Genomic DNA, 27,621 nt, shown 5'->3' with positions numbered 1-27,621 from the left:
AAATATGCAAATTGACCATCACTCCACAATGCCCACCAGCCAATAAGGAGTGAGTATGCAAATTAACCCAACAAAGATGGCGGCAGCTGCTCCAGGCCTCTGGGCAGCACACATGCAGGTGCAGAGTGGCCGGGTGGGGTGGGATGCCTGCTATGAGGGATAGGGAGGGGGGTGGAGGGAGCTACAGGAGCAGTGCTCCAACCAGAGTGAAGACTGAAGGCTCCGGCCAGAGCAAAGACTGAAGGCAGTGGCCAGAGTGAAGGCCTGGGTCCCGGATGCTGGAGGAAAACCGGTGCCGGTAGCCAGGGGAAGGAAGGCCTATTGCACAAATCTTCATGCAACGGGCCTCTAGTATCTATATAAAAGGCTAATATGCAAAGTGTCCCCTTGGGAGTTTGACCAGGAGACCAGGAGTTCTATCGCTTGCTATGACATGTGCTGACCACCAGGGGGGCAGCACGGAATGAAGGAAGGCCCCTGCCGGCAGCTGGCAGCCGGAAGCTGGGGAAAGAAGGCCCCGGCTGGCAGCCAGAAGGCCCCGTTCATCCCTGGTCACCAGCTAGGCCCAGGGACCCTACCTGTGCATGAATTTCATGCACCAGGCCTCTAGCTATATATAACTTCAATGGCCATCCAGCTCAAAGATTTCAATCTTTTTTAGTATAAATGATGAGGTTGTCTGAACCCTCTTCAGAGAGAGACACCCATGATTCACAATGATTTCTTTAAAGCATTCTGAAGATTAAGAGTACAAAAACAACCACATACAAAATTTTAATGCAAAATGGATCCTCAACCTAAATGTTAACTGCTAAAACAGCAGAAAGGAGGAGTAAATCTTTGTGATCTTGGTGTTTGCAATCGTCTTTAGATAGATAGATAGATAGATAGATAGATAGATAGATAGATAGCTGATAGATATTTAAAAAATAGATAGATAGATAGATAGATATAAAAAACCATTAGTGAAAAATAATACAAGCACAAACAACAACAAAAATATAGATAAATTGTACTTTATCAAAATTTAAAACTTTTGTACTTTAATGACATTATCAAGAAAGTGATAGGTAGCCAACAGACAGGACAAAATATTTGCAAATCACATAACTGATAACAGACTTCTAGCTATAATATATAAAGAACACTTACAATTCAATAATAGACAAATAATCCAATTTTTAAAGAGGCAAGGTCTTTAAAGAGATATTTCTTCAAAGAAGATATATAAATCAATAAGTACATGAAAAGATGTTCATCATTTGCCAACAGGGAAATGGCAATCAAAACCATGGTGAGCCCAGTCAGCATGACTCAGTGGTTGAGCAACGACTTATGAACCAGGAGGTAATGGTTCGATTCCTGGTCAGAGCACATGCCCGGGTTTCGGGCTAGATCCCCCAGTGTGAGGGTGTGCACAAGGCAGCCAGTCAGTGATTCTCTCTTAACATTGATGTTTCTATCTCTCTCTCCCTCTCTCTTCCTCTCTGAAATCAATAAAAATATATTGAGATACCACATCACACCAACTAAAATGGCTTAAAATGAAAGACCGGCAGTACGAAGTGCTGTTGAGGATGTAACAAAATTGAAGTTCTTCCACATTGCTTGTGGTCTTATAAAAAGGAACAGCCATTTTGAAAAACACATCGGCAGTTCTCCGAAATGTTAAACATAGAGTTATCGTATGACTCAAGAATTCCGCTCCTACGTATGTACCAGTAGAAATGAAAACAATGTCCACACAAAAACTTGTATATGAGTGTTTATAATAGCCATGAGTGGAAACAACCCAAATTCCATCAGCTGATGACTAGATAAACAAATTGTGTGGTACATCCACACAATATTATTTAGTCATAAAAAGGAATGAAGTACTGATACATGCTATAACATGGATAAACCTTGAAAACATGCTAAGTGAAAGAGGTCAGTCACAAAAGACCACATACTGTATGATTCCATTTATATGAAATGTCTGCTATCAGCAAATCCATAGAGATAGAAAGTAGCTTAGTAGTTGCCAGGAACTTAAGGAAGAGGAAAATGGGGGAGTGGTTGCTAATGGGTATGGGCTTCTTTTTTGAGCTGATGAAATGCTCTAAAATAATATTGTTGTGATGGTTACACAATTCTGTGTGTGTGTGTGTGTGTGTGTGTGTGTGTGTGTGTGTGTGTATCTCCTAGCTAATAAAAGAGTAATATGCAAATTGACTGTCACGCCAACACACAAGATGGCCACCCCATGTGGTCAAAATGGCTGCTCCCATGTGGACACAAGATGGCCACCACAAGATGGCCAGCAGGGGAGGGCAGTTGTGGGCGATCAGGCCAGCAGGACAGTTGGGGGGGACCCAGGACTGCAGGGGAGGGAAGTTGGTGGCAACCAGGCCTGCAGGGGAGGGCAGTTGGGGGGGACCAGGCCTGCAGGAGAGGGCAGTTGGGAGGGTCCAGGCCTACAAGGGATGGCAGTTTGGGGGCTACCAGGCCTGTAGGGGAGGGAAGTTGGGGGGGACCAGGCCTGCAGGGGAGAGCAGTTAGGGGCGACCAGGCTGGCAGGGGAGGGCAATTAGGGGTGACCAGACTGGCAGGGGAGGGCAATTAGGGGCAATCAGGTTGGCAGGGGAACAGTTAGGCATCGATCAGACTGGCACAGGATGGTTAGGGGGTGATCAGGCTGGCAGGCAGAAGCAGGGGCAATCAGGCAGGCAGGCAGGTGAGCGGTTGGGAGCCAGCTGTCCTGGATTGTGAGAGAGATGTCCGACTGCCCATTTAGGCCCGATCTCAGTGGGATCAGGCCTAAACGGGCAGTCGGACATCCCTCAAGGGGTCCCAGATTGGAGAGGGTGCAGGCTGGGCTGAGGGACATCCCCCCCCCCGCCCCCGTGCATGAATTTCGTGCACCAGGCCTCATATATATATATATATATATATATATATATATATATATATATATATACTTAAATCCCACTGAATTGTATGCTTTAAATTGGTTACATGAAAGGTGACACTTATTGTATATGATTTATACCTCAGAAAGCAGATATTAAGAAAAATAGAAACAGACTGTTGTCCAAAGGCATTCATCAGTTATATTTTCCAGAAACTACATTCAATCAAAAGTCACAAGACAACTGAATATGCTGGAGAGTACACCAAAATATAATATTCTAACACAGAAATTTAAGATGTGAAAGTGCCCTATACTTAGAATTAGGAGATCTGGGTTCTAATTTTCCTGAATCCCAACCCAAGTTTGGAGGCAAAGATTATCAGTTACCTCTGACTACCCATTCTCCTTTTCTTCTCTAGCAATAAAAATCCCAGGATTTAGCTGAAACCATTTCCACTCAGCTGAAGACTTGCCAGCCTCCTTTGCAGCTAGATGTGGCTTATGTGCCCAAGTTTGGCTAAGTCTTGTGTGTAACTTCCAGGAAGTCTCCTTAAAGGGAGGGAATGTACCTTTCGTGTCCCCTCTGTCCTGTTGATGGAATATAGAGCTCCAGCATCTATCCTGGATTGTGAGGATGAGGGATGGTAAAGTGTCAAGCTGGAGAGAGCCTGGGTCCCTCACAAATTTGTAGAATCACTACATTTACCCTGAGCTGCCTACCACCAGATTTCTTTTATATGAAATAGAAATAATTATGTCAGCCATAGTTATTTTGTTTTATTTCTGTCTGGTGTAATCCTAATACAGTGGATTTATGAAGCGTAAAGAATAAACATCCCTTCAGATTGGTTTGGAGGAGAGTTTACTCTTTAAAAAAAAAAGTTAAAGCCTTCTTTCTGGATGGAACAACTTTTTAAATTAACCTCAGAGCATGCAAGGGCTCTTGACTTGGTCTTCCAAAAGTTTGCCAATAATGGCAAAAATACCTAGAACTGTACAGATCTGTTTGTCATCACTGTACCTGTCTCCTCTCCTGGCATTTTCATATCAGCTGAGATCAGCCAGGAAATTCCAAACACCGTGGTTTCAAATTTGATTAGTTTGTAGGGAGAGGGCAGGATCTTATTCTTTTGAACCAGGTTTCCAGGGGTACCCTAATTTCTTTTTCAGTCTACTCCAGTTTTCCAGCCTAGACTAAATGTTTACGGTTAGTTAAGTATTTGCTTGAGAGACATAATAACCATCACTGGTGGGTGACAAAGTTTAAAAATCATGCAATCTACTAGAGCCTTCCATGGCTTTATAACTGGTTTGTGTTTGTTTAAAATCTTATTTAATACTTACTTTGAATTATTCAATTCAAAAACCTTATTTTTAAAATCACCTGCATCCGGTCATTCTTAGGTTGGCTTTTTAAACTACTCCAAAGGAGAAACCCAGAGGCTCTAGTCACTAATTGCTATGCTATGGTGACTGTTTAACCAGACTGCTTTCACAATTTCCCAGATTACTAAAAGATGTCATACACCATCTAATCCTGGGCAGATACCCCTAACATTTCAACTATTAGAGATAATATTCAGGTGATTAAAAAGCAGATTTATCACAATTTGTTGTAAGTCCAGAAAATTTTAAAGCAACATCCATGCAAATTCTGCCATATGAAGAAATATTAAATACTAAAGAATTCTGACAACTGTTTTTTCACTTTCTACAGTTATAAAATCTACTGCCTTTTTAGTAAGAACTGTAAATGTTTTCTGTGTTTATCATTCATGCATGAAGGGCTAAAACTCACTTTAAACACAGGGACAGATACATGTGCAATAAAGTGGTTTCATTGGGGGAAAGTCAGGATTTCATATTAATGTAATCATGATATAGCCAGAGGTTTTAACTCTAATTAATGAAAATAGACACTTATAATTTTTGAAAATTATTTTAATATTAACATAGATTTTGTTTCAGGAAGATATATCAAAATAGATTCTGAACTAGCCTACTTTTATTTTGTTTTTGTTTTTTTAATTTCTATCATACTTGACTTTTTCTCTGTTAAGGTTACACTTACACTTACTGATATTTCTTATTTCCATAACTTATGGATGATGCATGGAGACATCTGGGTTTTAATCAGTGAGATTGGTGAGTTTTATTGCACTTAAGGATCCTTTTTTGATAAGGACACAATCACTTTTGTCTCCTTAATCTTTCTATAGCCCTTCTGTGCAGATTCCTAATCTTTTAGGAGTATCTTTAAAGAAATATCCTTTTTCTTTGTATTGGATGCTTACAAACAGTTTTCTAGAACATAGCTGGCCTCCTATATTTAGGTTGGCACATCAATCCATAAAAAAAAGAAAAATTGACCCTGGCCAGGGAGCTTAGTTGGTTAGAGCATTGTCCTGATATGCTAAGGTTATGGGTTTTATACCCAGTCAGGGCACATACAAGAATCAACCAATGAATGCATAAATAAGTGGAACAACAAATCAATGTCTCTCTCTCTCTCTCTCTCTCTCTCTCTCTCTCTCTCTCTCTTTCTTAAAATTCAATTTAAAAAAAAAGAAAAATTGGGGGAGTTCAGTGAGAAATTAATATGCCATATCACAAATGTATTTTTATTGAATCTAGGTAGAAATATCCCCCAAATTAGACAACTAATAAGTGGTTGCTTGGAATTCCTAAATAGCTTAATACTTTTACACAGAGCATAATAAACAGTTCATAATTCCACACAGCCCACATATACATTGTCTGAGAACCTCAAGATCTCTGCTAATATGACTGGGATTTTCTATGTCCCTTTTGTACTACTAGACACTACACATAAGTCAACAGAGAGATGGGCCCACGGCAAAACAGTTTCTAAACTTTATATTTCCAATCTTTGAAACAAGAAAGGTCCCCAGCTTCATCAACAGTAATGTTTAGGGTTTGAAGATGAAAGGCAGTATTTAACTAAAAGGCTTCCTTACATTTTGAAAAGTAAAGAGAACATGATCACAGAAAGACAATGTTTAGAACCGAAAAGGATCTTGGAGAATATTTAACTCAAACCCCCTCTTTACCAATAAAGAAAAAGAAGATCCCCCCAAAATGGGCTGTGTCTGCTTCAGGTCAAAACAGGTAGAAAGCAGGAGGTCACATGGAGTAGGGCAAAGAGCACAGCCTTTGTGGTTGACAGCATGGATTTGAATCCAGCTCTTCTAGTAACTATTGGAATTGTTTCCTCTTATATAAAGTGGCACTAACGGGACCTGTTTTCTAGAGTTGTTGTGGAGAGGAAATGATATCACTTGTGTAAAATGCCTAGAACAGTTCCTGATACTCAATAAGTGCTTGGCAAACGTTATTGTCAGTGCAGGAACTCAAAATGGGGTCATCTGACTCCTCTTGTACACTGCCCTGCACTATTCATACAGTTGGCCAAGAGAATTCAAATGATGGCTTAAAATATGAGACTCCAAATGAAATAAATTGTGCATAACCTCAAATAATTAAAAAAATATTTACTAATCATTAACACAAGCAATACCCAGTTCGTTTTAGGTGAAGTGAATTGCTGCACTTTTCTCAGTGCTTTTTAGATGTTTTCAGATACACACAGCTCAGTACAAAGAGATGACACAAGGGACGTTTTATCTGCAATGCAGAGAGCAATACGGAGATAATTTACATCAGAACTTACCGTTAGCTCCATATGGCATGTATTCATCATTTAGTGAGTTCAGCGCCCTATCTTTAGAGCTTCAGAGATCAGGGCAGAAATGGCCCACTAATTTATGCTTGGCTGGACTAGAAATACAGGGAAAGAAAAGAGGTGAAGGGAAATGCCACTCCCTGAAAGAGTTGGCTCTGGAGTTAGGAGTCCAGGATTAACGCTGACTTGTTGAGGAACAGCAGCCTCTGTCCTAAGAGTAGGCAAAATGCAGATGACATGAGGTGCATTATTTGTGGGCTGCAATCATGCATGTTATTCCTGTCTGTCCCACAAGGGACTCGACTGCGGTTAACTGTAGGACTGCTTTCTTTTTGTTCAGCACAAAGCCTCATTCACACTGGGCAAGTGGGCATTTGCAGCAACATGTGATCACTTGGTTTGTATCAGCAATAGGAGAAGTTGCTCTCAAAAGTCAAATTAGGAATTAACCCCTGCCTGGAGCCCTTCTTCAGAGCAGGGGAGTGAAGAGAGAAGTACTGTATTCTCCCGTCCCTGTTGAGAGTACAGTAACAAAGGGTTTCCCTCTCTAATTGGAAAGGCACAGAATCAGTCTCTTTATACAGAAGGAATTTTGATTTTCCTTCCCTTTTTTTTTTTTTTTAGAAGATGTATGAATTTTTCAGGCTGGAAGAATTTGGTCTTTTATCCTTTAGTCATCATGATGATCTCAGTGATGGGAAAGAGGGAATTCTGAAACCAATCCCTCTCCCCCACCACCCATCCTAGTAGTAAGCATATATTTAGCTCTGTATTTCAAACACATGAGCGAAATGTACAGCCATTTATAACTTCTGGAATATTAAGAAGGATTATGGACTGTTATGTGTCCCCACCCCCAAATCCATATGTTGAAGTTCTAAGCTCCCAGTACCTCAGAATGTGACCTTATTGGAATTAGGGTAATTGCAGAGGTAGTTAAGATGAGGTCATTAGGGTGGGCCCTAATCCAGTATCACTGCTATCCTTATGAAAAGGGGGACCTTTGGACACAGTCACTCATTCGGGGAGAACACCAAGTGAAGAGGAAGGCACAGACTGGGGTGATGCATCTGCAAGTCAAGGGACACCAAAGGTCAAAGATTGCTAGCAACCTACCACAAACCAGGTGAGAGGCAAGGAACCGATTCTTCCTCGCAGCCTTCAGAAGGAACCAACGCTGACTGTACCACAATCTTGAACATCTAGCCTCCACAACTGTGAGATGATAAATTTCCATCGTTTAAGCCACTTAGTTTGTGTCACTTCGTTATGACAGTCCTAATAAAACTAATATATGAAACTGACTTCTTTCTTTTCTTCTCCCCCTTTTCTTCCCTTCCTTTCCCTTCCCTTCCTTACTTCCTTTTCCCATGGAGTTCATGAAAAAAAAAAAAAAAAAAAAAGGCTGGACATAGACACATAATTTCCCTTTTAAGCCATTAATAGACTTTAATGCTTTCTGTAGCATTAATATAAATATTTGTTAAAAGGCACATCCATACCTAATTTTGACTAAAATTTGGTAATAGTGGGCAAAAGGGGCTGCCCCAAGAGACACGTGTGCCAATCAATGCCTTTTCCATGGGCTCAAAATCAAATCAATGGCTCCTAAAACGCAATGGCTCATTTTAGGCGCTCAGAGAACTCCAGTCTTTCCCTTGTATCTCCCACTGTGGCTTTCTCCTTCCTTGATTGAAGAACCCCTTTTTCCATTTACTAAAAAACTGTCCTTTATCCAGACCTAGCAGCAAGCTTCCAAAATGGAGCAGAAGCTATGTTCTACTGTCTTTTTTTTTTTTTTTCCTCCCTAAGGAGTAATTCTGCCTGCCAGCCTGCCTGTCCCCCACCCCCAGAGAGGAGTCTAATCCAGGTTAGACTCTTTCCTACCAATTCCAAATGAAAGAAAGAGTTTCCAGGACCATCCATTGGCTACTGTGCTCTTCTGAGTATCTCTTTATCCATGATACAGCATCAAGGCCACCGAGTCTTATATCTGAACACCTATGCACACCCACATGCCCTCACAGAGTAGTTTTTTGTTTCATAAGATGACACTACTAGATAATAAGTTCCAACATATGTGCGCTTGTGCCTGATAAGGCCATTTTGTGGGCATGGGATCTTCTTGAGTCAAGTGTGCCTGATACCTGTTCTTAAACTAAAGACAATGCAGAACTGCTTGGTGTTCTTAGAGCTGCTGCAGCCTCATCCATGATGGGCCTGATGCTTCTGCTCATACAATGGCAAACTCTGGACCTCCAACTGCCTCGGGCTATAGCCTGAAGTGGTTTCCCAGCCATCTATCACGTTACTACATTCACTGAAGCTGTTCTAGGCAAGTGGATATCTGACATTTTTTTGCCTGCCCAACATTCATTCCTCCTCCTTCTTGAGTGTTCCTATTATCTGTCCTTAAGGTCTAGGTTCTGACTTTTATTTACCCACCTGTCGACCTCTACCATTAGTGAGAGGAAGTGCACACGAACCAAACAAAGCCAGTGAAACATAACTAGGAGCCTTATACTGAAATTTCTAGGAAAGAGGTGCTGTCTCTGTTTGACTTAGAGTTGAAAGAATGTTGGAAGTTAAACGCCTGGAATTTCTAGCGGGTCACCAGGTAATGGGACTCTCCAGAGAAGGAAGCCAAGATGAGAGATAGATCAAGGGGGGAAAGGGCGGGTAGGAATGTTATCTTGACATCACCTGCGTCCTTGGGGCCAGCCAAGCCCGAACTTTTCTTATGTAAGCCAATAAATTCTTTTTGCTTAGGCCATTTTGAGATCGGTTTTCTGGCATTTGCGACTGAAAGCATTCTAATATATCCATTGTTTCCCGTGGCCTTTCTTTTGTCTTCCACTTTCCTGTTCTTGTGCATTATGTTTAGACCCATCATAACTGTGTTGGGCCCTAACCGGTTTGGCTCAGTGGATAGAGCATCGGCCTGCGGACTCCAGGATCCCAGGTTCAATTCCGATCAAGGGCATGTACCTTGGTTGCGGGCACATCCCCAGTAGGGGGTGTGCAGGAGGCAGCTGATTGATGTTTCTCTCTCATCAATGTTTCTAACTCTCTTTCCCTCTCCCTCCCTCTCTGTAATAAAACAATAAAATATATATTAAAAAAAATAACTGTGTTGGAATGAGCTTCACTTCAATGTTAATAGGGTGTTTATTGAATATGCTGTTGCTGATTTTGTTTTTCCACTCGGAGAATTTGTAGTTAGTTGATGATGAAATTGTTCCCCCCAATCCAGCAATGCTTTGTTCTAGAGGCATTAGCTACCTAGAAGGTCAGAAGACATCATAACTCACGTTAGGCCTATGACCTAGTTAGAGCTTAAAACTGTGCTGGTATGCTGGTACCATCTGTCTGTCAGATTTCTAAGCATCAGGATGATCTTGACTTATTTCTAGACATTGTCAATCAGCTTATCACATGCTATCTGCAAAACAGAATCCAATGACATCCTCATTCTAGGCTGAGTATAGAATTTTTTTGGTGCAAGCCTGTATGTGGCTTTGGTTTTGAAGCTGTTATAAAAATAACTGTTTACAGATGGTTTCAATGAATAACAAAAATACCCCAAATAAAGTAGAAAATAAGGTTATTAATCCAAATGTACTGGAAAAGCTGTTTCTTAGTGATTTCCAAGCAAGGATAAAAAGGAAAATGACAATTGACACTTAGGCAGTATCTATCCTAGCCGACAGTGAAGGACACACAGCCCCCTTATTCAGCACTTTTTAGGATACATCCTACTGAGGAATCAAAATATCTTAGCATTGGAGAGGCCACACTGTTATGGAGTTAGATTTCACTTAGGATGCACGTATATATCCCACATCTTTCTTAAATCCAGGCTCCTTCTGAATGTCAAAACATCTCCATGGTTGGGTGTCTTTGCCCATCAAAAGAGAACTCTTACTTACGTAGAGTATTCTCTTGGGCTCAGCCACAACCTCTCTCCCTGTAACTTTAGAATATCAGAATTTTATTTAAGGAACTTAGAGACCATTCCATTGGCACAACAACTTCATTGTGTGCCCAGTGATCTGCCTTCTGGAACAGAGTATCTAATCATCTCCTTTGTACTGGCCCTTTCAATATTTTATGACAGCATCTGTATTCTTCCCATCACATTTTTTCCCTCTGGGATAAATATTCCCAAGTACTCCACCCTTCCCTTATCCTGGTCAAAGTTCTCTGAGATGCTACTTTAGTTCCTACCTTTCAATTCCCCCTTATGATATGATACGGTCTCCCCAATATCCTACTACTATTCATTCAAAGGTTAGGTATTTCCTTACAGGTGCAAAACTAATGGACAAAAAATATACCATTTTTCAGTATTTTATATCATTCTAACTATTTTACATATTTTATATCATTCTATTTTATGTATTTATGTAGAACTACTATTATATGTAGTTCTCTATATTAGTTCTACCCTGTTAAACACAATAGGGTTGCTTATAAACAGTCTGTCAACGTTTCTAAATTAAATTTGTCAAACTTCAGATCAAGACTGTCAATAGCATAGATTTGTCCTGTTGGAAGACACCTTAGCAGTTACTTAGATCACTGGCTCATTTCAGTTATGCTATCATACAAGTTTTCAGGTTTTTAATGTATTTTCATATACATTATCTTACTTGATATTCACTATCACTATGGAAAGAAAGCTGGGTAATGTATTTTCTCCCTACTTTGCATATGAGGCACTACTAGGTCCGGTTATAACTAGTCAATGGTAGAGGTAGGACTCAGTCCCAAAACTCTTATCTTTCAGACTACTGTTTTGTTTTCCCTAGAGCCATTGTCCTTTGTCACCAAATAGCCTCACATTCCTCTTAGATAGTACTCCTGCCTGAGCAGCTCTCTGAAAGGGCGCAAGTTTAAGACCTTTCACCTGTCAGCTGCTACCCAGTGGTCCACACCGGAAAAAACTCAGATCTTCGGACTGCTAGAGTCCAGTACTCTCTCATTAAATTCCAAGTCTTCACTCCCATCCCTCCTGTTTTATGCACAACCGGTTCTGAATTCAGCAAACACAATGACAAGGTTGGAAGCAAAAATAATTTTAAGTGCTCACCTCCCCTTTTCCTCGTTTCCTCCCACATCCACTGATGGGAATCAGAAACTCAATTTGCCAAATGTTGCAAGCAAGGGCCGGATTAATTTTAAACTACAAACTAATAATGAGTAATAATGGGGAAGGAAAATGAAACTCTTAATCTGTAGGATTCTCCATATACAACCTGAATCTTACCCACGCCTCCCTTTCTCTTTTGTCTTAAATATAATTCGCTTATCTTCAGATTCAGTAACTTGAGGGATTGTGGAGCCCGGGTGAGGGATGTGGGTGAAGCCAGGGGGGCACTAAAAATGATTAGAGAGGAACTGTGCATCCTTATGGGCAGCACATTAGTCTGGACAGCATTTTCAGGAGTAAATCTCCAGGTAGGAACAGTACTTTCCTTTCCCATCTCTCCTTAACCCAATGAAAGAGTTCATAAATGAAGAAGATACACGGCTGGAGGCTGTTTTGTTTTTAAGATACTTTGATTGATTGAAAAAAGAAAGAAAAGACACTACAAAGAAGGACAAATCCCTCAATATTTGAGGAGAAAAATTTACTAAGTCCTCTTACCTGAATATACATGGGAGCAGTGGAAGAGGGTAATTTGCTGGGGGGTGGGGAGGAATTAATATGCTCAGTGTACTCTGGATAAATGCTCAGATAAAGCATGCTTTGTCCTCCTGCTTCTTGGGTCTGCCAAGGCTAAAATATAGCCCAAGGACAGCTTAGCTGTGGTTTTAGCTCCAGACCTCTAGACATTTGGCACAACACACTTTGTTGGTGATGGTTTGGGATTTAACCTTGAAATCAAGTTGTTATATAATTTTTTGTTGTTACATAATTTAATGATCCAAATTTCTGTTATGCTAGTGACTAATACCATCTTATTTATCTTTTAATGTTCTTGCCAATATGAGTTTTAGACTTTGTATTAAGATTCTTTGTCTTAAGGCATTTATTACTACTGAGAAATTTGTTTAAAAAACAGATTTTAAAATATTTTCAATAGTGAAGAGGCGTGAGGTTTTCTAAGACCCCTGTTTTATGTCTAGCTACCTATTAGGATCTTAGGCCAAGAACTGGAATGTTAAGCGAGCTGCCTTCAGGGATGGGGGCGCAGGGGAAAGTGGAGAAATACATAAAATAGATGGAAAAAGAAAAATAATCCAAAGGAAGACTGTGAATGTTAGAGTAATTAAACTGATTATTAAAGGAATGACAAAGGCCTAAAGTTTACTAGGTACACAGGTACAAGTGATGTAAAATTTGCAGGGGATAAAGAAAACGTCCTGATCTGATATCAGGAGGTTATGGTTAATGTCACCTTGGCTTTCTGGAGGAGGTTATGGTGTTGTAAAGCTTTTCATACTTACTTGGGTCATAAAAACAGCAGAACCAGCCAAGAAGCATTGGGGGATTCCTGAATTGATTGGTAAGTGTGATACTGATGTTTTCATTAAGTCAGTTTTCCATGATTTGGGGAGTGATTAAACCAGTTTGAATTGCTGTGGGAGCTCAAATAAAAAAGGAATGCCATTCTTTTTAGATTATGTGATAAAATGCAAAATATAGTCTTTGGGATCAGAAGATGGGGCTTGGAGTCCAGGCTGTGCTTCACTAGCTGAGTTGCCTTGAGTGAGTCAGTTAGCCTCTCTATGGCTCCATGTTCTCTGTATTAAGACAAGCCTAACAATAATGGCTATTTTGGAACTCAAATAAGCTAATATATATGAATGAAGTTTATAAACTCTAAAGTGCTATTTTTATTATTTTCCAAGGCTGTTCGGGTTATGAATCTGAAGGAGAAACAAAATAACACACCCAACTCCATGTTGGGAAAACAACACGGAGTGAATCTTGCTTTTACTATATTTCCCGCTTCTTACTTCATCTGCATCTTTGAAAAGCTGCGTTTACCTGCTATTGTGGCTTTATTCTTCAAGGCTTCTTTATTTGATGTCTCTGGGCCTTTACACTCCTGTTAAGAACTGAGAAAAACATTGGTTGTTGTAGGCTTGTCCATTCATAATTTAAGGGAGCAAGTTATGCAACTTGACCATAGCCCTTAGGAATTTAAATTTACTGACCACAGGTGACAGATCATGATTTTTTTGTTTTCAGCTTTTTTAATTTTTAAAATGAATGTGGAGGAGGGGTGGGTGAAGGTGGAAAGGGTATGGGGGGATAAATAGTGATGGGGGAAATTTAAATTAAAAAAATATAAAAAATAAATAAATAAAAATAAAAGCAATGTGGTTTCTGCCTGCTCTCCCAGCAATATCCTGGCTTGGGCTTTTGTGGGCTGATAAACCACTAGAAAACAAAAAATAAAGTATTTCATACAATTCAACAACTCCCATATGGACATTTTCCAACCACACAGTCCCATAGGATCATGGCTGGTGTGGCAGAGACATAATCCTCAGTTTATTCATGCCAAATAAACAATCACTCAGTCACCCAATCAAGTAAAGGTAACCATTGACACTACCACTGCCATTTTTAAAATGTGAATTCTACTAGTAAAAGAAATATGGCAACTCAACAAAATGTTTTTGTGAAATAGCATAATGCCATCTCATCTCTCTCAATAGTAACAAGGCAAGAAACAAAAATGAATAATTTTTAGGTGCCAAACTATTATTTTACACCTATATCTTCAGTGACATTTTAAAAAATATTTGAACTTTACAATTCATTAAGGTTTACTTGAAGACAATAATCACTTTATGAAATGGACATATACAATGATTAACAATGGTATCCTATCTAATAAAGAGGAGATATGCTAATTGACTGTCACACCATCACAAAGATGGTGGCGTCCACAGCCAATAAGGAGGGAATATGCTAATTGAATGCTACGCTCTCAAAGATGGCGGCGCCCACAGCCACAAGATGAAGGCACCCAGTCCTCTCAGCCCCACTGGGGCAGCAGGCACACAGCACGGCTGGGCCTGCCCCCAGGTGGGTCTGGCCGCTCTATGCACCTGCCTCTGGAGTCCCCCAGTCCCCTCAGCCCCCCAGCCGCCCAGGGTCAGCCCAAGGTGCAGGCAAGCCTCGGATGGCAGCTACCCAGCCGCCCAGGGCCGGCCCGAGGCACAAGCAAGCCTCGGATGGTGGCTGCCGAGCTGACACCCGAGGCACAGGCAAGCCTGGGATGGCAGCTGCCCAGCCACCCAGGGCCACCCGAAGCTCAGGTAACCAGGGCTGGCCGAGGTTTGCGCTGCCGGCAATGGCAGCAGCAGAGGTGTGATGGGGGCATCGCCTTCCCCTGATGGCCGGGTCACCTCTCACCCCTGAGGGCTCCCAGACTGTGAGGGGGGGCAGGTCGGGCTGAGGGGACCCCCCCCCTCCAGTGCATGAATTTTCATGCACCAGGCCTCTAGTAAAGCTTATAATAAAGTATTCATGAAATTATATTCCAGGATAGGTTTAGAACTACTTTTTGAAGAGGGTAGCTCTATGGTGACCTGCTTTACTTAAGGAGTTTTCAATTCTTTTATTTTTTAAAAATATATATTTTATTGATTTTTTACAGAGAGGAAGGGAGAGTGATAGAGAGTTAGAAACATCAATGAGATAGAAACATCGATCAGCTGCCTCCTGCACACCCCCCCACTGGGGATGTGCCCACAATCAAGGTACATGCCCTTGACCGGAATCGAACCTGGGACCCTTGAGTCCACAGGCTGACACTCTATCCACTGAGCCAAACCAGTTAGGGCTATTATTATTTTTTTTTTTATTGATTTCAGAGAGGAAGGGAGAGGGAGAGAGAGATAGAAACATCAATAATGAGAGAGAATCATTGGTCAGCTGCCTCCTGCATGCCTCCTGCATGCCTCCTGCATCTGTTATTGCAGATGACATTTCAGTTCTTCCCCCATATGTCCCTGGTACCTTTTGAGCTCAGAGCAAGTGAATCCATCAATAAGTCAGTATGCGGGCCCTTTAAGAGGAACACCTGGGACTCCAGCAGCCCTTGGTCTCACTCAGCCACAATTCCCACTGCTTTTCACAACCAGAAATTAATGGGGTTTTTCTTCCCAGTCCTGACACCTTGGGCTGAGGGGCCTGGTGTGGGGCTGGGACCCTTCACTCCCCACAGTGGAGACCTCTACAGTCGAGATATCCCTTCCGATTTTTAACCACCACATGTGGGTGTGAGGCCAGCCCATTCTGAGTCCCCACCCTTCCGACTAGTCTCAGTGTGGCTTCTTCTGTATATCCTTAGTTACAGGGTTCTTGTTCAGCTAGACTTCAGGTAGTTCTCAATGATAGTTGTTCTGCAGTTTAGTTGTAATTTTGATGTTGTCACGGGCAAAGGCAAGTACAGAATTTAACTATCTGCCATTTTGACCAGAAGCCACATATGGGCCTTTTAATTCATTAACTAAAAGGCATTCTGTTGAGGTGGACAAATGACAAAAAGGCCCCTCTTCCCTAGCACTAGGGTTCATGGCCAATGAAGGACGGGTGGAATTCAGCCCCAACGGCCCTGGCAGGGACCGTTGCATAGTATACAAACTAGACTACCATATGGAGTACCTGAAGACATGTTCACCATTAACTGCTCCTTCCCCATCCAATGACACTGAAGGCATCATTTCTTTAGCACCAGAAATCTCTCTAATTTCTATCTCCTAGAATTCCTTCAAAATGATCACTCTCTTCTGGTCTCTGTAGTTCTTTCCATCCCACTAAAATGAACCCAAATTATCCCTCTCTGCTCAGTGATTCTAAAACATTAAAAAAAAATTGTTTTTTGTTTTTTTTTTCAGAGAGGAAAAGAGAGATAGAAACATCAATGATGAAAGAGAATCATTGATCTGCTGCCTCCTGCACACCCCCTACTGGGGATCTGGCATGTGCCCTAGACCAGAATTGAACCTGGGACCCTTCAGTACACAGACCGACGCTCTATCCACTGAGCCAAACCAGCTAAGGCCTCAAAGTTTTCTGACTGAGGGCCACCTAGGTGGGGCAAAAAGCTCCAAGACACACATACCCCAGCCTTTCCTGCTTTTTAAAGAATTACCTGATAGCAATGAACTATCGCTATGCAAACACATTTTGTGTGGATTTTGCAATTACCAGCTTTAAAAATATTGGTATGGATGGTTCCTATGTATATGACAATCCATATTTGTTTTAACACTTTGTTATAGAAAGCTTGTGGATGACAAAAAAGGGGTTCTATGGAAAGTAACTTCACAGGGTGATCTGATCATAAATTCCTGACTGGGCAGGTTATGGTGGACAGTCACACCCTAGGCATATAACTTTTTAAGTAAAAGGTTTATCTTTGCCTTAAGCAAGCCCTGTTCATTGTTTCTGTGCATCTAGGTAAACACACCTTTGGAATAAACCGCAACCACCCTCAAGAGAGCACATAATCTTAACTAGCCGGTAAATCCTACCTTCATGTAATCTTTCTTAGATTCTCTCCTGAATCTCAAATGCACAAAAAGAAACTGCAAACTGTTATTGTCCAAAGCATTTATCTCAGTCTGTTGAGATCTTGCTTTCAGGTATATCCTCTGTTTGGTTCAAATAAATTTTTATAAAAATTTTCTACAGGCCCTGGCTGGTATGGCTCAGTGGTTGGAGCATCAGCCTGCACACGGAAGGGTTGTGGGTCCGATTCCTGGTCAAGGGCACATACCTGGGTTGCAGGTTCGCTCATACATGCAGGAGGCAACTGTTTGATGTGTCTCTCTCACACCAATATCCGTCTGTCTTTCTGTCTGTCTCTGTGTCTCTTTCTCCCTCTCCCTCCTGCTCTCCCACTCTCTGTAAAAATCAATGGAAAAAATATCCTAGGGTAAGGATTAACAAAAAAAATCTTTTTTTTTTCCCTACAGGTTTGAATGTTTTGTTGTCTTTTTGTTTTTTAGGTTTGGACATTCTTACACCAACAAACTTATAGGTCATAAATTGTGTTGACCTATATAGACATCACCATCCTACTGTAGGATTAATCAAACAATCTACCTCTAACAAAATAGATGACAATGGAGGTGAATGAATGGTAATTTATAACTAAAAAGCTGGAATAGTAACCCTTGAAAAAATAACCAATTCAATACAGCATTGAAACTAATAACAAAGCAATCTTCCCCCAAATTGAGGACACTTCAATAATCCACCCATGCCTGTGCAGGAGCGGAAGAGACTTTCCTCTACCCTTAAGGTTCTTTTGAATGGTCTAATAATCACATAGACATGAGACAGGTTAGCAAGAAAAAAGTAACTTAATTTAATACATACACATGTATGGGAACCCTGCATACATGAGAGAGTCAGAGGCCCCAAATGCAGGAGAGGTTCAGAGACAGAAAGGAAACATGGGTATATCTGACCTATGGGGATAGGATAAGGTGCCTTGAGAGCTTCAAACGGCTATCACAGGACAATAAAAAGTACAGATGTTTAGTAAATAGAAGTTTGCCGTGCCCTGCAGATAGGTTAAAAAAAAAATAAAAATGGTTACCTCTAATAATCTCTTATAATGGGGAAGACCCCTAATTCAAGTTCTTCGAGGTAGTTAAGGCAGAAGCAGAAGTTTCTCTTGAGCCTGTGGCAAAGTTGCCTTTGGATCAAAATAATCTGAGGCACATCTCGGGTGGCTTGTTATGAACCCCCATACATGTTTATATCGGAGCTTTGCAAATATTGCCAAGTGTTGCCTGGAAGCCAGGTGAATATTCAGCTAAGACCTCAGTAAACTCTAGTCATGTGCTAAATTTTTATTTATGAATACCACATACTTCATTCTTAACAACTCAGCAGTTACAAATAAGTAACCTTCACACACACACACACACACACACACACACACACACACACACACACACACACACACACTGAAAATCTAGGGCATCAAAAGCCATTTGCTAAGATCCAACAAAGAGATGTGTATTTTGGAATCATTTTGTGGAACATCAGGAGGATGCTTGTGACCTATCAGCTGGCTATAGTCCATACCTTGAAAATCACTGCTTAGGTGGTTGACTTGTTTTTTGACTCGGCTTCTTAAAATACTGGTTCACTCTTCCTGTCTCACACTTTGCCGCTGCAAAGACATTCTGACCTTGTACCCTAGCCGGCTCTCTGGTGCTCCCCTGTCTGGTCCTTTAAATCCCCAGTCTTTCACAGAAGTCCCTCTCCAGGAAGGAGAATCAGATGTTACCCACTAACTGGGCAGACTCCACCTGGCGGCATCTGTGATGGCCTAATGAGAGGCCTTGAGTGAAACATAGTGGAGGGCAGTCAGAAGACCTGGGCACACACCACTTCTGCCTTGACAGTTGTTTGACAGCAGTCAAGGTACTTCACTTCTCAGCATAGATTCCTCCTCGATGAAATGGAAATAATAATGACAACCTCCCAGATTTTTTGTGAAGATCAAATGAGATCATCTAAATGATAAAACATGGTAAAGTATACATTCATTTATCAAAGTAACATGCGCTATTGTTGCCGACAGGCAGTATTCATCCAAATATCTGGACTGTCCTACTTACAAAGTATAACAGATATTAGGAAACTATCATGCATAAGAATGACGGACAACAGAGACCGCCTGTCAACGATGAAGATCAAATGCAAGGACCTTACAGGCCCTAGAGACTAGGGAGGGAGAATGTTGAGTTTCTGATTCAACAATCCGGAAGCATGTTATACGAAGAACATGTCTCACACTGGTTCTGACTCACCCTCCATCCCTTTCCCCTGCTTCTTATGGCTTGGAGAGTGGGACTTAATTCAGAGTAATTCCAAACATTAAAAATGAAGGTGGTTTTTTTTTTTCCCTCTCCATCCCACTGGAGAGTAGGAGCTCCGGGGAGGATAGATGGCAATGAATGCTAGGAATTCTTCCCTCCACCCAGTCAGGAATGTGTCCTGCTTTGTGGCAGTTAGCAGGAATGTAAGAGCTGCCAGATAAGGCCCCAGAGCTTGGTGGTTGTGGGCTTGTTGTATAGGAGGGAGCCCTGCAGAACCAGGCCCTCCTCAAGATCCCCCATGCTCTCTGGCTGACAGAGGAGATGAGAACTGAAGTTGCAGGACTAACTTTTGCAGACAACGAGGGAAGAGACAGCTCAGCCAGGTGTATGAAACAAAGACACGGCAGTATGTTCAGTCTTTGGAATCAACACATACATGGGCTTGGCCACTGGCTATGCCGCTCACAGATAAGCTGCATGGTCCGGATTAGATACTCTGTGAACTTGGGTTTTCCCATCTATAAAATACAAATAATACTATCGTACCTACTTCGTACGGTTGTGGGGAAGATTGAATGGAATAATGTATATAAAACACTTATCATTAGATAGCACTTGCCCACACATTGGGGCTATCAAGCCTCTTTTACATGACTAGATTTTAAAGTCTCAATACCCAGCATTCACTCAGTGTTAAGTTATATGATGTGTTTGCATATGTATTACCTCTTTTAAATTGCATTAAGCAGTAGTGTGAACTTAAGCATCCAAGGATAATTTGTAGATATGTTCATCTTTTAGAACAAGCAACAGGATGTCAGCCTTGGCAGTTATCATAGAGCCTCGTCTTAGCTCTTGTCCATGTCCTATCCCTGTCCCTACCCCTATCCCTATCCCTATCCCTATCCCTACCCCTATTCCTATCCCTATCCCTATCCCTATCCCTATCCCTATCCCTATCCCTATCCCTATCCCTATCCCTATCCCTATCCCTATCCCAGTTTTTTCAGTGAATTTCTAGTCCCAGGCAGCTAAAAGGCTTCAGGGGTTTTGTCAGGTAAGGTTGCCCTGGAGGGGCACCTGGGGCAGCCAAACTGCCTACCTGATCCCCTTATGCCTGGGTCTCAAAGTTTAATCTGCACTGGAAAAGGCTAGCTCGGCCCAAATGGCATAGCGGGGTTCTCCTGGCCCGCTGCGTTGTGTCTGCCAGCCTCCGGGAGGCAGATGCGGAGTTGCAAGATTCTATTTTAGCTCAGACCAGAACTCCTGGGGCAATGTGATCCTGCAACCTGACCCTGACTCTCAGTGTTCCTGAAGTCATGCTGCTATTCCACTTGCCTGGGCCCCAAATCTCGATTCCTACAGTGACATTGGGTCTGTGTACCTTATAGACTCCATTTTGGATTTGTATTCTCCTCCTGGCACAGTGGGGATGAGGATGGCAGCTCTGACCTGTTTCTTGAAGTCTCTGTGAGTTCCCTAACCAATCTTTCTTCCCCAGGCCTGGTCCCCTGTGATATCAGCTATGGATTCTGGATGTGGAATTCCATGTCCAGCTGGGAATAAACTGACCTCTCCATGGATTGCCTATTATGCTGGTACCTGCATAATGCTATCTACCTCTCCATGACCTCAGAGAAATTTCACCCTTATTGGTAGTAAATATTTTCTCAGAAAAACATGTAAGACTAATGGTTATATTGACCTTCTTGAATTCCTAAAGGCTTGGCCGGAGACAAGCTGGGACAACAGCTCTTTGAGTTGGCAGGGAGGCCAGGGAGCAAGGACTAGGCAATGGCTTGTGGGATGAGAGGGACTCCAGATGGGATTTGGAGGACCTGTCCTGCATGAGCGTTTGGACCGTGAGCAAGGGAAGACTTCCTGCTGGATTTAACGTCCCTCTTCCATACTCCCACAACGTCATCATCTACACATCACTGACTGCACTGCATGGGCCTTTCTGTCCTGTGAGAGTAAAAACCTGACTGGGTGGATGCCTGCCACACGATCCATGCTCGGTTATAGGAAATGCTGAGGTAATGAGGTTCAGTGGTGAGGTGGACACTCAGGGCTCATCCTTGGACTCAGGATTCCAGGATGATGGGCTGTAAAACGGACTTGAGGATTCAACCTGAGATCACTCCCATGGGCGTTCAGGTCAGGCAGGAGTAGTAGGGGGTGGGAGTCTGACTTCATGCCACGCTTAACAAACAGTAAGCCTGAGGCAGTGATTATTAACGTTCTGCCTTAGACAAGATTGGCTCAAGAACTGAAGGGACATTGAGTTGAATGTGGACCACTTTGAGAGTCTTGGTAAGGCTGAAGCAGAGGAGAGAAGTTAAGATCTGCTATAACCTTAAAATTACTGACACACTTAATAGATTGGACTTAGGCAGCAACCACACAGTTTGGCTTCCTTGAATTACTACAATGATAAAAGCAGTAGATTTGTGTTTATTATGTTCTAGAAAGTCACTGGAAACACTGGAAAGTCACTGCTTCCAAGGAAAATACAGGGTTAGGTTCATGTGAGCCTGCGGTCAGATCTTCATCAATCAATCGATACGTAACTTTGTTTCACATGTGTTACTTTTTAAAGACACCTTATTTCCTTCTTTAATGTATATTATAGAGTCATTAACATTGAACTCATGGTCAACAACACTGTAACCTAGGCTTGAACAAAGCTTATGGAACACGCATATTTTCGTGTGTTTCTTGTACTTAGGAAGACTGGAAAGCACTTCAGCATGACATTTGGGAGTTCTTTTAAAAAGCAAAATCACCAACAAACAGCAAAAAAAATGTGAAAAATGTGGCACTAAATAGACCACTTGTTTACAGCTTAGGAGCTGAAACGAGAAGGCAGAGCATCGCCTGGTTCAACCTCAGCTGGGAATGTGTCTGTCAGCTGACTCACATTTCTCACTGTTCTGCCCATACCCATAAATGACCATGAAAGTGCCACAAGCATTGATTCGAGGGTTACATATAAATTTTAGGGAACTGACGAATTCCCAAACACACAATCCACAAATAATAAGAATCCACTGTAGCTATAATTTATCAAACACCTATCACGTGTCATTGAACTAGGAGCTTTACCTATATAAAGCCATATGTGTGCCATAAAAGTTCATCAGCTTTTCACTCTTCAAATGAGATGACTCAGAGTTAACCATGGTGGACGTATCCTTAGATCCGCAGGCTATCACTGTTGGAAAAAGTTAGGACTTTACAAGATTCATGTCATATATAATTTTTACACCAAGCATAAGGATGTATTAATGGGCTAGAAACTTATAATAGGCTGAGCTTCTGCTCCTCTTGGAAACTTCTAACTCAATAGTCTGGGCTCTTATAGAAAACTAAAACTGCATTGCATACTCAGCAACAGGTCTATTGACCAATTACGCTTATAGTCCCACTAGGGGCCCAGTGCATGAAATTCATGCACTGGGGAGGGGTCCCTCAGCCCAGCCTGCCCCTGTGGGCGTAGCGGAGGTACGGTCAATTTACATGTTTCTCTATTATTAGGTAAGATAATATTGTGTACTAAGGTCTGAAGAGAATCTTTTGTTTTTTAAACATATTTTTACTGTTTTCAGAGAGGAAGGGAGAGGAAGGGAGATAGAAACATCAATGATGAAAGAGAATCATTGATCAGCTGCCTCCTGCATGCCCCCTACTGGGGATCGAGTCTGCAACCCTGGCATGTGCCCTTACTGGGAATCTAACCCTCACCTTCCATTTCATAGGTCGACACTCAACCACTGAGCCATGCCGGCTGGGCTGAAGAGAATCTTTTTTTTTATGGGAAAACATGCCCAGTAGTTAAGAGCACAATCATCTTTTCAAGGAAAATCACGTGAAGCCAACAAACAAATTTGAAGAGACAAACATTTCTTTCAGGGCATTGACTGGGAAATGAGCAGGCTCCAGAACACAGCAAGTTCTGAGGCTTCGTGCCTGCTACACGATGATCTCGTCCAAGAACCTGGGAATCTACAGTCTTCGTATCTGCTGCTTGTGTTCCGTTCAGGTCAGTCTGGACTCTGTTCCAAACCACATGATACTTCATCTTCCTCTCATCTTTGCTCTTAGCACAATGTCTTCTCTTCCCAACCAAATTGCCCTTGACCGGCAAGGCTCAGTTCTGTCCACATCTTTCATCAGACTCTCCTGGACCTCCTTAGCCCTCTAGGTCTCCTTTAATATGGAGAATATGGACCACCCAAAATCTAGCTCTCTTGTCACCTCCTCTGTAAAAGGGAAATAATCATGCTGCTCAAGACTTAAGCAGGATAGCCTGTGAATGTGCATCGCATTGGTAATTCTGAATGTGAATTATGTCTTTCACTTTGGTTCCTATAGTTTGACTTTTCTTTTGTTGTTGTTGTGTACCCTGTCTGACGCAAACTTTAGGAAGAAAAGAATAACATCACAAGAGACAAGGCAACAGCAGGAAAGAGCATGCTTTGGGGCCGTGATTTCCAGATTTTGAATTTTATGGGCCATTGTAAGAATTTTGGGAACTTACATCAAGTTGCTTAAATATTTCCCTCTTGCCTGAAATCTCCCCACTAACACTTTTACTTTATATGGTAATTTTTTTACAAAATAAACACGTTATAAAGGCAAAAAGGTAAGAAGGACATAGTATCAGAAGTTTTTGTTCTGAAAATGAATATATCCAGCTTCAGGAAAAACTCACCTCCCTCATACATCCTTTTATTCATTCATTGGCCAAATGTTTATTAAGTGATATGCACTAGAAATTCTGTGTGATGAGATACAACAGTAACTATGACAGGGAAGGTCCCTGTACTCATAGAACTTACTCTTTTTTTTTTTTTTTTTTTTTACCAGAAAACTGATCTGGGAAAACTCATGGCCAACCAGTACCAATCCAATCTTGACCATACACTGGCTTTTGAGAGCTATGGCTTGAGAGTACTCAGTCACTAAATAAAGTCCAACCCCCGCATCTAATCCCTGAAGGATGGAACAGGAAGGTGTCACACTGTACAGAGACTGAGAGTATAGAGGCAAAAAGCAAAAGCAGCTCCTCTGAGCAAGCACCTTCTGTCTCTGGAGCAGTGAGCATGCCAGCTTGAGGCCTGGGCCTCAGGCCGGCTACTCTGTGAGAACAACCCCCATATAAGCAGAAATCCTTCTAGAAGTTATCATTTTTTACCACAAAGGACAACGACATTGTAAAAAATTAGTCCAGTGAAACCAGAAATATAGGGCACAAGCAATTTGAAACAGTTGTCCAACTGTGGAGATAAACCCTGAGAAAAGAGTGGGGCTGGGGCGGGGGGCGGGGGGGGGGTGGGGAGAAAACCTGGCTCTATTTAGGAAGTTCCTCTGTTTGTTTCTCACCGGGATTCCAAAGCAAATAGCTAGAAGTTGTAAAATATGAGCATTCGAAAGTGTTACAGAAAACCTTTAACGCTGTTAAACGCTTGGAGCACCCAGTCAACAAAAATCAGACACTTGACCTTATTTTGAAATCCAGAATTAAACAAACTAAGGTCAGAATAACACTTGTGTTTCATTCCAGCACGCCTTACAGAGAAATTGGAGGAGAAGCCCCAGGGACTGATAAGTCTCCTGTAATAGGTTGAATTATTAGGTTGGGTAGAGAGGACGTTACAGATATACATAGTATTTCCTTCCTAAAAGTCACTATTAAGGGGCTGTAGCACCTATCACAAACCATCAGAACTTGTCACAATACTTTCATTATGTTCACAGATTGAGAGACTCACATGACAATCTCCTAGCCTAAGATTTGTAAAATGGAACAAATATACATTCTATATTCCAGAGAACTCTTCAGAGCTTAGGTATGTGTTTACTGAAAATAATATGTAAAAACCCTACTACCTTTCCAGGGCCCGCCTCACTTCTGAGAGCTCTCTGCCCCTACAGCATTACACTGCCAGGAAGAAGGAAGCGGGAGGTGTGTGAGTGCTGCTTCCTGAACACATGGGGAATAAGACAGAAAAGAAAATGATCAAGAAATCGCAAGCAGAAGGTTCTTCCTGGTCACAGCATTTTCAGATTAAAAATAAACAGATTTACTAAAATTAGCTACAGTGTTAAACCTTAAAGCAGAAAGCTTTACCTAAGGCAAATGGTTCCAATGCAGAGATGCAGACAACTTTCTCAACTTCATACTATAAACCATAGCAAGCAAATTAATTATTCCCAGATGCTGGGATTGAAGAATGCTTGCTGAATTGTTTTGCTTCTCAAACTCTTCAGTATAAACACATTCACAGGAATGCATTCCCTTTTTTGGCTCCCAACATGCAAGTAATTATACACTGTGCAGGATAATGTTGGATGAGCTCTCCTTTGAATACCAAGCAAGTTCTGGATTCTGTCAGCCTTTTGGAAACCGTGTCCACAAACATTTTTCTCTGACAGTCTTTGGTAACAACTTGTATACAGATTGTTTCAAATTTGTTTTTAAAAAGTTCAACAGCAGTATAAGCCTCATTTCCAAATTATGCTAAACTCCTTAAGACTTGGAGGGGGCACAATTAACCTCAAATATAGTACAGCTGTTGTCTTACATTAAGAATAGCTTTTCTGCAATCCCTGTGAGAGGTCAGAAGTCATAATAATAGTGTTTATATTTTTATATTCTTTGCATTTTGCCAACACATAAACAAAGAGAGGGAGAGGGGGGAAAAATGGGTTGTGAATTGAGAATATGTTTAGGATTAAACATAGATTCTCTAATGATGTTCAGAATAATGTAAGAGTCATATTTTCTATTCCAACTCCAGATTTTCACAGGGCAAAGAAAATGTGCCAATGGATGGATGAATCATGGAGGGTTGTTTTTGTGTTTGTGTGTGTGGTGTGTTTTTTTTTGGGGGGTGGGGGGGCATGGAGGCGGCTATCTTGGCCTTCAAACTGCTTAGAGTAAATAAATTCCATGGACTTGTTCTGGGCCTTTTTAAAAAAATTGAATTTATTGGGGTGACATTGGTTAATAAAATTATATAGGTTTCAGGAACACAATTCTACAATATATCATCTGTATATTGTATTGTGTTCACCACCTCAAGTCTCATTCCATTCCCATTTATTCCCCTTATACCCCTTTCTACCTCTCCCCACATCCCTTGTTCTGGGTCTTTATAAAATGAGGCAAAGTGGAGTGTATGCGTGTATGTGTCTGTGTGTGTGTGTGTTGGAGGGGTAGACAAGGAGGTACAGGGAAAAACTCAGGAACTGTTAAAGAAAAAAAACACACCACATTTTCTACAGAAGAAAAGAGAAGTCTACAGTCCTGCCAACAGCAACACAAATGAAAAGGAAAGTTCAAGGAAAGTTGATATCTAAAAATAAATAAATAAAAGGAAATTCAATGAGAAAACAATATTCAGGTCAGGTCAAAGCCCAGAGGAAAAAAAACGCTCATTCAGAACTGGGCTGTCGTCCCGCTTTTTCTGAAGTGAGCAGCTGCCGGTTATTGAAACCAGCCCCCGCAGTTGGGTCCTTGCCGCCATGGCAACACTCCTGCGTCTGTGCTGGAGTAGCTGGCACAATGCGGGTCCCAGGGCCCAGGGGCGCTCTGGCTACAGATTAGGGAGGGGGTCTGTTTCTTATGTGCACTGGGAGATTTTGATTCCTGAGTTTATGGTTGGCTATTGTAAACTTGTCCAACCTATAATAAACCCTGACTTAGGGGCAAGATTTTCATGCAAATAGCAACATGGAAAGCAAGCATCCAGGTGTTCAATAGGCAAATAATTTGTTCCTAGTCTCTTTTAAATTCTCTCTTACTAAACCCTAGTATTCGTACCTGGTCCCTTGTGTTGCAACTTTAGGATATTTTTGAAATAATGCTTAGCTTGTTTTTTATATTTGTGGTTTATATAACACGTAACCCTGAAAGGAAAAACTATCATAGTCTTGTGACTTGGAAAGGTTAGCTAATAATTAATTGAAGACTTTGAAATTAAAAAGTTAGTATTTAGCTTATATATTGTATATGCGGAGCCTCAATAATTGGCACACTCAAGTACTGAACTCACCATTTTGATTTCATGAGTACTACAAAATAACAAATGTATCTACTAGCTAAGTATAAAGAAAACTGCAACCTAAGAATCTTATGATATAGCATAGTAAATAATAGCACAGAGGTTAGAGCCATAGCACCTGGGTTCCAATCCTGCCATGTATTTGC

General features: G+C 41.5%; 1 protein-coding gene across 7 annotated transcripts in view; it reads right to left on the bottom strand.

The window, feature by feature from the left end:
* The window catches only part of EHBP1 (EH domain binding protein 1), a 442,179-nt gene that overhangs the window by 354,680 nt on the left and 59,878 nt on the right, over positions 1–27,621 (bottom strand). For 6 of the 7 annotated variants that reach the window (XM_054728303.1, XM_054728309.1, XM_054728302.1 and 3 more), the window contains one exon: positions 13,594–13,664. The gene's annotated coding sequence lies outside the window, so the exon portion shown is untranslated. Of the gene's footprint in view, positions 1–13,593; positions 13,665–22,511; positions 22,599–27,621 lie in introns of those variants that run through there. The other variant, XM_054728304.1, reaches the window with a different exon arrangement.

Source organism: Eptesicus fuscus, chromosome 16, assembly GCF_027574615.1.
Source record: "Eptesicus fuscus isolate TK198812 chromosome 16, DD_ASM_mEF_20220401, whole genome shotgun sequence".
Taxonomy (NCBI): domain Eukaryota; kingdom Metazoa; phylum Chordata; class Mammalia; order Chiroptera; family Vespertilionidae; genus Eptesicus; species Eptesicus fuscus.
Note: the sequence above shows the minus strand (reverse complement) of the source record. Positions and strands in the feature narration are given on the sequence as shown.